The sequence below is a fragment of the Eleutherodactylus coqui genome, chromosome 6 (genome assembly GCF_035609145.1).
Source record: "Eleutherodactylus coqui strain aEleCoq1 chromosome 6, aEleCoq1.hap1, whole genome shotgun sequence".
Taxonomy (NCBI): Eukaryota; Metazoa; Chordata; class Amphibia; order Anura; family Eleutherodactylidae; genus Eleutherodactylus; species Eleutherodactylus coqui.
The window spans coordinates 109,492,356-109,504,673 of NC_089842.1; positions in this window are offsets into that span (position 1 = coordinate 109,492,356).

Genomic DNA, 12,318 nt, shown 5'->3' on the forward strand with positions numbered 1-12,318 from the left:
CCAATATCAGAAGTCAAGTAAGCCCAATTCCAATGTCAACATTTTGTGAACTTGCTATACAACTGATCAAAACCAAACACCACCGTTACTTTAAGAAAAGATTCTTATTATTTGCCTTGAATATAGGGATTTAAGTGAATCTCCGTCTCTGTAGTGAAGAGTATCAAGCTTCACATGCCACAAGAATTTGTCTTTGTAGCCAGCTCATACCTTTTAATTATGGTTTGACATGATCAAGCTATTCTATGTCCATTAGGTTTTTTCCTTTTTGTGCTTTTTCATTCTGGAAAAATATTTTTCATTCTCTATTCTTATCCAGAGTTTACAAGGAAGAGGATCTTGGAGCCTCAAAAGCTGAAGCAGCAGATTTTTGATTGGACTAATATTTTGGTTGATTAAAAAGTTATCAAAACATGGACAAAGTAATGGAATGTCTGGAATAAAAAGATACTTTCTCCAAAAAGCAGTTTGAAAAATGGTTGGGGCTTAATACATTCAGGCTAAAAATAAATAAGATCAAAACTAAAGAAAAGTAATTTTAATGTCTAATTTTATTAAAATCAAAACAGTAGAACCATTCACCACACTCCACTTCATCTAAATAAATAGATGGTGACTACAACACATTAATAGCAATCTTCCATGTCACATAGTTCCATATTTGCTCACTAGATTTTGTCACTAGATGACAAAAGTGTATTTATGGGGTTCCTGCTTTGGGTAATTCCAGTTAGTTGGAAGGGTTCCTTAAAGGGAAATTGTTAGCTTCTAGCATCACCAGAAACTAAAGTCTAAAGGGGCCTCTGAGTCAGGGGGTGTGATTTTATATGAACCTTTTTTGTCATTCTCCCGCTGTGCCCACAAAGCCTACCCTTGATGCACTTCTAATGAGAGGTCTAGCCCCTTTCATTGTTTGGGCATGTTCAAGGAGCCCACTGCATGTAACAAGTAGTGACTTTGTGGAGGAACACGGAGGAAGGTAAATATAAAAAGTGCATCTCCCAACTCAGTGGCATCTTCTTCTGTGAGCCCATAAACTAAAGTTATGGGCTCATAGAAGAAGAGACCACTGAGTTAACTGGTTTCTAGAGATGAGCGAGCTCCCAAATGCTTGGGTCCGCGTTATTCGAGTCAAGCTTTTCGTAAAATTTGAGAGCTCTTCTCGAGTAACGAACCCCATTGACTACAAGCATTTTTGTATGTGGGACGCCGGGTCCCAAGCTTTTTTTTTCTTGGTTCGTCTCTCTCTCTCTCGATCTCTCTCTGCCTGCCAGCCAAAAAATTTGCCATTGACGCGCGTGCTGTGTCGCGGTGGGGAGGGGCCAAAACAGGCACGTCACAGCGTGGAGGAGCCAAAAACTGGGGTGGGGTCGAACACAGCATGATGCTCGTTCGAGTAATGAGCACCATCGGGTACGCTAATACTCAAACAAGCATCAAGCTCGGTAGAGTACGTTCGCTCAACTCTACCAGTTTCATTTTATAATAAAAGTTAATCACAAAGTATTTCCATGCTGGAACCATCAGAGATTATCCGTAATCTATGGGGCAACCTAGCAGTAAGTATTTAGTTGCTTTGCATCACCATCACAGGGAAAATGAAGCTTTACATAGCACCTATTCCCTGCAATGTGTTGTCTCTGTAATGCAAGACACGTTTGGTGCTCTAGAAGCTCTAGAGCGAGAGATGCTCCTTGTAACTGTTTTCCACTCCATACTTTCCTCTAATACCTCAGACTTACCTTAAATGCACTGGCATAGCTATAGGGGATGCAGGGGATGTAGTTGCACCCGGGGCCAGGAGTCTTAGGGGGCCCATAAGGCCTATCTTCTCTATATAGGGAGCCCAGTACTATGAATAAAGCATTATAGTTACAGGTTACAGGTTTTACATTGGGGCCCAGAGGTTCAGGTTACGCCTCTGCTTAAAGGGTATATGAAAATGCATATTCTGAACTAGATAGCTCTACTCATTGTTACGTAATGTGCTCTTGACACAGCCAATGTGTAGCTGCAACCATGTTGTGAGAGTGAAGGTCAGAAGAAGTATTATCTTTAAGGGTGCCTGCCTACGGGCGTGATTTAGCCGGCGGTAAACCGCCGTTGAATCACGCCCTCTGAAGCTTTCGATAACACTGCTATGGAAAGCGCCGGCACACTGTCCATGAGCGGAGAATTATTACGCTGCAAATTGCCCCGGTTCTCCGCGGTCAGCCTATCTATCAGATTAGGCTGACCTGCGGAGATTCGGAGGTGGCTCCTGCTCCCGGAGATCCGCCGCAGGATACCACAACGCCCGTGCACAGGGGACCTTAATCGCTAATTGCAGACCAAAAGTACTGTAACAATTTAAATGTATTGTGAACGTATAGCTATATATGGTTCTGATAAATATATGGTTTTGAATGCATAGGTGGCCTGGTAAGTTTATAGTCCGCATCAGGTGACAATGTTCAAGGAATTGAAGTAGTTTTGTGAGAATAGAGATTTCCCCCTTTTCATAGTAATATGTGGGACATTGCATGTACCAAAATGTGTGTAGCAGGTAGGAATAACTATGTAAGAGTCTGCAGATTTTTTATGACAATGCCAGTCCAAACGCTCCTTGTAACTTTGCGATTGTTTGGAAGGTTGAGATTACATTTTGAAGAATCTTGCCTACAACCCCAACTTGCACCATCTGATCATCTTATAGCAAAGCTGAAGAAACGCTTCCAACTGGCTGAATGAGGCGGACAAACATTCAATTATAGCACAAAATAACTAGAACCTTACTTTTTGTCTTTTACTCAGAAATATTAAGTCATGACAATGATTCATTGCTCAGTTTTGGTCATCTGGTATCTTTTTGAAGGCCGATATATTACAAATATCTGAAGGGCTGTCACAGTGCAGAGGAATCAGCCCTATTCTCATTTGTACAAGGAAAGACTAGAAACAATGGATTAAACTGAAAGGGAGAAGACATAGATTAGATATTAGAAAAAACTGTCTGGCAGTGAGGGTGATCAATGAGTGGAACAGGTTACCACGGGAGGGGCTGAGTTCTCCTTCAATGGGAGTGTTGAAACAAAGGCTGGACAAATATCTGTCTGAGATGATTTAGTGAATCCTTAACTGAGCAGGGGGTCGGACCCGATGACCCTGGAGGTCCCTTCCAACTCTACCATTCTGTGATTCTATGATCATCCTATGTGTTTGTTGGTTAATTAGTTCATATTCCTTCATAGGGAATTTGTTTTTAGTATATGGATTCTCATATTCAAAGAATAAGAGTTAAATTTCATTATCTTTTTCATATTTTATTTAGTCTGAGGCTTCTTTCCCATGAGTGTATATCACGGCCAGCTGATATATGCTGTGATCTGATGCATTGGATTCCAGTGCATCAGATCACATGGCCATATTCCTGAGATGTAAAAGCGCCCAGCCAGGCCAATATAGCGCCAGGAATTTTTGTGTTGGGCCCAAAGGATGGGCCGAAATACGTTGACCGCTGCATGGGCTCTTATAGGAAACCCATGACAGCAGCCGGAGGTGGGAGGGAGTTTAGCAGCATGGCTCCTAAACTCCCTCCCTCTGCTTTCCTCCCCTCCGTGAAGGCTCACCTCTGCTCTCCTCCCTGCTGGCTCTTTGCAATGGGAGGGGGCACGGCAGAGGTGGAGCTCAGCACCATCCCTCCTCCTCCCAATGCTGGCTGTGGACAAGGGGCGGGATGTGGGCAGAGCTAAGCTCCTGCCCTGTCCCCGCCCCTTGTCCACAGCCAGCAATGGGAGTAGGCAGGATGTGCTGGAACTTAGCTCCACCCCCGCCCCTCCCATTGCAAAGAATGAGCGGAGATGAGAGCAGAGGTGAGCCTACGATGGGGAGGGAGCGGAAAGGTGCGACGGCATGGTAGTCTCGGCGTATATGCACCAGGACCCATGCCGTCTGAATGGGCGCACAAACGTTTGATTTGTGCTCCTGTTAACTAGTTTAATCTCTCCTAACATAGCGTATATCAGCCGTCTGTGAAAATGGCAGCCAATATACGCTCATAGGAAAGAAGCCTTACTGTGTAAATATATTGGTCCAAAGATGCAAAGGTTTTTACAGCTCAATTAATTATTTGATAGTGGTATAAAGGGATAAAGGGATTTAGATTTTGCCTAGAAACCTGTAGTTTCCACTTGGTCCCACCAGAAACAATGACTATTACTTGCAGTGGGCCTAACCCAGTATTGTTAGCCTATGCCTTTATGCTATACACAGGCAATGTAACATTCAAAAAATTGGGGGGACAACCCTAAGGTCACATAATCCTCTTCTCTCTCACCAAGGATTGTTGGCAGCCAATTAAGACTGGATTCTTCTGCCATGGCTGTCAATGCAGTGCTGGAGAAAGAGAGATATTCTTTGTAGATCAAGACTCCATCCATATGTCTAATAATTGTGTACATGGTCAAGTTGTCCAACAAGAGCAACCCTATAAATTGGTGCACTTACCCTTTAAATTCACTCAACACACAGCTTGAAAACTGGACATTTGAACCTGACAAGCTTACACTATCAGCGATGCCATCATTTTGATCAAAATCTTGCTAGGGATATTTGCAGTATGTGTATGATAACAACATCTCTGTAAGCAATTTGTTCATCACTGCAGGTGAAAATGACTATATGGCTCCAGAACGAGAGCCGAGGTTACTGACAGATCATGAATGTAGGTATGTGGTGAGGAGAATGAGCGGCTCCATACAAATGAATAGGAATAGAAAACTTCTTCTCTACAACCTGATCCTAATCTTCAATCCTGAGCCATGTTTTATGGATGACAATATATAGATACCATGGCTCTTTACATCAAGACTTATATCAGGAATGTATGTGGGGAACAGGTTGTCAGATATCACATACTGCAGATGATCGTAATGGAATAATATATACAGGACATTATAGCCAGGCTAAGGAAAACAACTAAAGCTGCTACATTGTTTGTTCTTTCTACATTTCTATGTTATCTTACACATAGAATGCAATTCTATAGTAGTTATATTCCTGTACACCCCTACCAAAATGTGGATGTGGTCGGGGGCATAGCTAGGGCGATATTGTAGGCAGCCTCTAGGAGGTGCAGCACCGCTGGCAACCTCCTCATCACCTGACCAGTGGCACTGCTCTTAGTACTGGGTATCGGGCAAGGAATGCGCCAGCAGCCAAAGACTTCAGAGGTGAGTGTGGCTTTACATACAAATGGTGCAGTTTCTGAAACCGATTTTTCAGCGTATCTACACCAAAATATGCTATGTGCAAATCTACCATAACTGCAGAATTATAGTAGTTATATAATTGTACAAAGAGAGCAGTATTATAGTAGTTATATTCTTGTACATAGGGGGCAGTATTATAGTAGTTATATTCTTATACACAGGGGGCAGTATTATAGTAGTTATATTCTTGTACATAGGGGGCAGTATTATAGTAGTTATATTCTTGTACATAAGGGGCAGTATTATAGTAGTTATATTCGTGTACATAGGAGGCAGTATTATAGTAGTCCTATTCTTGCACATAGGAGGCAGTATTACAGTAGTTATATACTTGTACATAGGGGACAGTATTATAGTAGTTATATTCTTGTACATAGGGGGCAGTAGTATAGTAGTTATATTCTTGTACATAGGGGCAGTATTATAGTAGTTATATTCTTGTACATAGGGAGCAATATTATAGTAGTTATATTCTTGTACATAGGGGGCAGTATTATAGTAGTTATATTCTTGTACATAGGAGCAGTATTATAGTAGTTATATTCTTGTACATAGGGGGTAGTATTATAGTAGTTATATTCTTGTACATAGGAGGCATTATAGTAGTTATATTCTTGTACATAGGAGGCAGTATTATAGTAGTTATATTCTTGTACATAGGAGGCAGTATTATAGTAGTTATATTCTTGTACATAGGAGCAGTATTATAGTAGTTATATTCTTGTACATCGGGGGCAGTATTATAGTAGTTATGTTCTTGTATATAGTAGGCAGTATTATAGTAGTTATATTCTTGTCCATATGAGGCAGTATTATGGTAGTTATATTCTTGTACATAGGGGGCAGTATTATAGTAGTTAAATTCTTGTACAAAGAGAGCAGTATTATAGTAGTTATACTTTTGTACATAGGGGACAGTATTATAGCAGTTATACTCTTGTACATAGGGGACAGTATTATAGTAGTCATATTCTTGTACATAGGGGCAGTATTATAGTATTTATATTCTTGTGCATAAGGGCAGTATTATATTAGCTATATTTGTGTACATAGGGGCAGTATTATAGTAGTTATATTCTTGTACATAGGGGGTAGTATTATATTAGTTCTATTCTAGTTTATAGGGGGCAGTATTATAATAGTTATATTCTTGTACATAGGGGCAGTATTATAGTAGTTATATTCTTGTACAGAGGAGTCAGTATTATAGTAATTATATTCTTGTACATAGGGAGCAGTACTATAGTAGTTATATTCTTGTACATAGGGGCAGTATTACAGTAGTCATATTCTTGTACATAGGGGCAGTATTATAGTAGTTATACTCTTGTGCATAGGGGCAGTATTATATTAGCTATATTTGTGTACATAGGGGCAGTATTATAGTAGTTATATTCTTTTATTTAGGGGTCAGTATAATAGCAGTTATATTTTTTAAATAGGAGGCAGTATTATAGTAGTTATATTCTTGTACATAGGGAGCAGAATTATAGGATTTTTTATTCTTGTACATAGGAGGCAGTATTATAGTAGTTATATTCTTGTACATTGGAGGCAGTATTATAGTAGTTATATTCTTGTACAAAGAGAGCAGTATTTTAGTAGTTATATTCTTGTACATAGGGGGCTGCATTATAGCAGTTATATTCTTGCACATGCAGGCAGTATTATAGTAGTTATATTCTTGTACACAGGGGGCATAATTATGTAGTTATATTCTTGTACATAGGGGGCAGTATTATAGTAGTTATTTTCTTTTACATGGGGAGCAGTATTATAGTAGTTATATTCTTGTACATAGGGGGCAGTATTATAGTTAAATTTTTGTATATGGACGACAGTATTAAAGTAATTGCTTGTTTTCTTGCTCTCATGGGACTCTATTTACATCATGTTAATCTAGCATTCATTTCGAAACAGGGTTATATGTCATATGACATGTGATAGGTAATTCACAGTGTACATATATGGGCTGAATAGGTCCAAACGTAACACCAGTCACATGACCTGTACTTACTCAGTGATCCAGCATATATCCTACCTTGTTGCTAACTGGATGCTGCATGTCTCATGATGAATATGTGCCATGCTATATATGTACATCACCAGATTTTGTCCTATCTGGATAACTCATGGATGCATTATAGAGGACTCAGTCGTGGCCTATAGTAAGTATGTGAGAAAATTATGTTTCCCTATGTGATAAATATATTACAAACAATGGTATTGAGGTTCATCTCTCTGCAGTTCTCAGCCCCACATTTGTTCCACATACTGCTGTGCACATGTATTTATTTAAGTTGCAGTAAACCTTTATAATTCCACAGCGTCCTGTTATACATCATCTCGCATAACTGTTTATACATCACTTTTGCTTTCTTTGACTCTACGAGACATGCATACGGTAGCCAGGTTCCAACCCTCATTGTTTCAACCGCTGCACTTAACATTCCAAGCTCATAGAAGCCAAACAATCTAATTAAGGCTACTTATTGACCTTTCAAGTTGACAATGGTTTGGAAATGAAGACTTATGGGTCCCCCACCAGCAACACCGCCCCAATTGTGTTTACCAATAAATCACTTTCATTGTTATTTGATATGATGTCTCATTAAAAACATGTTAAAATCAATGTGTCTCGTTAATACAAGTTTACATTGTGGTCTAACGTTAAAGACAAGCAGCATATGGTATTATACAGTAATGATATGGACCATGCTTATATAATCTGGGCATCTTCAGGTATATAATAATACAGTATGTACAGCTGGTATAAATTATACATCTCCTTGTATATGGTGACATGGACTATGCTGGTATAACCTGGGGATATATGTCTGGTATAACCTGGACATCTTCTATATAAAAGATATATGTACAGCTGGTATAAGTTATACATGCTCTTGTGTTTGTTGGTATAACCTGGTTATCTTCTGTATAGAATTGTGTATGTACAGCTGGTATAAATGATACATATTCTTGTACATTGTGATCTAGACCATGCTGGAACAACTTGGATATCTTGACAGTTTACATATTAATTTAACCTACACAAATTGTTTAACAACTTTGCAGGGGCATAACTACCGCCATAGCAGTTCTACCAGCTATGGAACCCACGCCTAAGGGGGTTCAGGATGTCGGGATCCCTGAAAATGTCGATACTAAATGGGGGAAAGCTATAGAATAAAGAAACAATATACTCACCAATTTTTCTCTCCATGGTCCTCTCCAGGCTCGTCTTTCCTCAATCTTTGGCCTAATGGTCACATGTCTTAAACACGTGACCACTCTACCCCTAAAATGAGGAAGCATGAGACTAGAATGGAGCAATAAAGGGAGCGAAAGAGTTGAGTATATTGTTTTTGTTATTTTACAACATAAGAAGCATTATTACTGATAGGAGATAATGGGGAGCATTATTTCTTATGGGGCATAAAGGGGAGCATTATTACTGATATGGACATAAAAAGGTCTTTATTACTATTGGCCTATAAGAGGGACCATTATGACAGATGGGGGCATTTGGGGCATTATTACAAATGGAAGCAAAAGGGGTCATTAATACAGAGTGGGAGCATAAAAAGGAGGCAATATTACTGTGTGGAGAGTACTAAATGTGATAGTTACTGTGTGACTACTAATTATTATCTGGGGCACTATGGATGGGAAGATTGTGTACAGGTATGGAAAACATAGGGAGGGTACAGGAAAAGTGAGGATCAAAGATGTCTGTATATCAAATTTTACAAAGACACATTGTGGCTGGGAGATGTCGTCATCATGGTCTGGACAGGATGAAAAGCATGGGAAAAGTGAATGACTCCAGTCAGAGGGGTTTTAAAAGTTTGCTAAAGAGCCCAGCCTTTTCCTAATTATGCCCTGTGACTTTGAATATAGTTTGCTCGACTAGTTTTCTACCAATTGGACCCTTTATTAAATCCTAGAACACACTAGTAATAAGGATTAGTGCACAGATCTCTGATTTCACATTTCCCAGTAATCCCTATTTAGTTTGTGTTCCCATATACCTGACCATCCTTTTTTTTTTACTGCTGGCATTGTAGTGAAACGCCACAACGAAAATAATACCAGAACTGGTCCCATAGTTTTCTGTGGTACAGTTCATGGCATTCCAAAAAAACTTGCACTGTATCTTGGCAATATAAAGTTGTTCCTGTTTATTGAAACTATTTGAACAAATAGAAAATCAGTGCCATCATTGAAACCGATTGCTATGCATTTCTGATAGACTCCTCTTTGATAATGCTATGAAAAAAGGAGTATGTCCAAAGCGCAGTCAGTTTCAATGATGGCACTGAACTTGTATTCTTTCAAATAGTTTCCATAAACATGAAGTTTTATTGCCAAGATGTCCCGTGTTTTCTTTTCCTCTACTGGTGGATCTTCTGCACTTTGGATCTCTCTTGTCCGGCTATGGATGCAAAAAGTGCACCAAAATAGTACAAGTTCTGTTCAGCTTAAATTAATTCTCCAGACACAACTGATATATTGGACCACAGGCAAGCTTCATATAGCTTTCCATGCATTATGAAAAATTGAGCATTTCCAATGCGTGCTATGAAGTGAATTCAGTGCAGTACAAAGCAATTTTAGCTGTCCTGTTCTGCAGTTTTTTCTACTATCTAGCCGGCTATCTGTCCGTCCGTTTGTCTTTTGAACTGTGTAAATGTTTAAATATACACATATATACTTTGCTTTTCTCATGCATAGCAGTAATTCTGTTTGAAAGCCCCACTGCTTCTCAGTAGACGACCTCAGCGGCTTCCTTCTATATCATGGCTCTGCTACGTGTTCACAATACACAGTATTCTTTTCCTGCTCAGCCATTATTTCTAATGCCATTAAGTTCCCCACAAGCAGTTACAGGAGTGAGAAACGTCCATCCACGTCTAGTGATTGATTTAATAGGACGTTGATGAGATAGGCCTGCTTCCAGTCTCTCCAACTGTTGTATTATCTTTCCCAAGCATTACACAACAATGTAACAGTGGGCTGTGATAGAAGCCATCTGTTATTAGAAAATTGAACTGTCACCTTGGGTGTCATGATTATTATAGCTTATTAAAGAGATATTAATCTACTGTCACCTCCGCCGTATCTGTCGTCTGCAATCACTGGATTATTCAGATGCTCTGTCCTGGGAGCGGAGACACGAATGGATTGTAATGGATTCTTACAGAAGTGTAATATTTTATAGGGCAGGATATAAATATTGAGCCAGTTAGAAGCCTTCACTTTTTTCCTCCCTCACCCAGATTGCAATAGAGTTAATAAACGTCAGGCTCCGGTATTGACTGAAGCTGCAGAAGGAGAGAATCATTTCAGCAGAGACGCATTTTGCCCTTTTAAAGTCATAATGCAGAAAATAATTCAGCTGGGGAATGATAGCTATTTGCTCCACCGAAAGCTGTTTTCCTGAAAACGATATAACAGTATTTTATTTGGTTATGAACCATAAACTGAGTGACAGCAAATCTGGCTGTAGCAACTTGTGATGTGTCAATCCATTTCTGCCAACTCAACATAGCAAAAAATATCATCGTAATGGCACCTAATAGATGTGTTATTCTTACAATTCACATATTTATGTTAACCCTGTTGGGGTGTTGTCATAATGCTAGTCAGGAGTTATATATTGAAGACTCTATAGGTCACTCATTCCCATCTCATGTCCTATGAAATGAGCTGAACCCTATAGTAGTAGTGTTTAGCCTATGGCTCTTTAGCTATGGGGAGGCTATAACTCACAGCAGGGTCTAATAGCTGTAAGTACCCTGAGGTTTCCATGATGTTAATTGGGTCAAAATATTTAACTTGAAGTCCCCGAAGATCACAATTTCTGTGTCCCACCAAACTCAACTAGAGAAAGTCCCTAGCAGTCCAATTTGTAGCTTTCCAGCTGTGGGGTAATTATAAGTCCTGGCATATACTATCAGCCATAGGTATTCTAAGGTTTCCATGATGCTGAGTCTAAATTTATATCTAGAAGACTCTGAAGGCTACTCTGGCTATGTCCCACCAAACTTAACTCCTGAGTCTGTAGCAGTGCCTTCAACGTAGGAACCTCCAGCATGCCCTAAGAGCTATAGGTATTCTGAGGTCGAGATGATGGCAGTCAGGATTTGTTTTATATGTTGAGAGCTTTAAGGTCCCACCAAAATCAACTACTGATAGTCTTTAGTAGTGGTCTTCAATCTGTAGCTCTCCAGTTATAGGAACCACCACTACCAACATGCACTGAAAACCGTAGGTATGTACTCAAGCCATTAAAAAATAGATGGGAGAGCAGGATCTCCTGAGGCTGGTGTTTAGTAGTGTTGTCAACTTCAGAATAGGGCCTAATTTTTAAAATTGTTTTTTTTAACATCTGATACAGCGGAATTGCATACATCATATCAAGTCTCAAAATATACAAACATATTATAAAATTACCATTTAGGATCCATGATTAGAGCTAAACCCTTAAAGATGTCATTCCAGACATCCCAGACTTATAAAGTTTCTGTAGGCAATCAGTTTTGACATGCAAATTTCATTGTATGATACAGTTAACTGAATGGATCCATTCTAAAGGCCCATTTAGACACAACGATTATCGCTCAAAATTTGCTTAAAAGACGTCTTTTGAGCAGTAATCGTTGCGTGTAAATGTGCCCTTTTTTTAGTTTTCTGCCGAACAATGGATATCAATTTGGCTTGAAATCCATTGTTCATCAGAACAGCTGAAAAGATGGACCGCATGCTGTGCTTTGTCTGGGGACCGCTGATTACAGCTGATTGCATTGTCTCAGCTGTTCTTAGCTGTGTGCCCCACCGGCAGAACTAAGAGAATTTATTTAGAGAACAGTGGACGGTTCTCTGAATAAATTTAGCTCCTGGTGGCTCACACGCTATTAATTGGTACTAATAGGCATTAGTACCAATTAGTTGACTATGCTAAATGATCGCTCAAAAGCCATCTTTTGAGTGAGCATTTTTGTGTTCAAATGAACCTTAAGTGTGGGAAGGATGTTTATTAGAGATGAGCGAACCTACTCGGCCACGC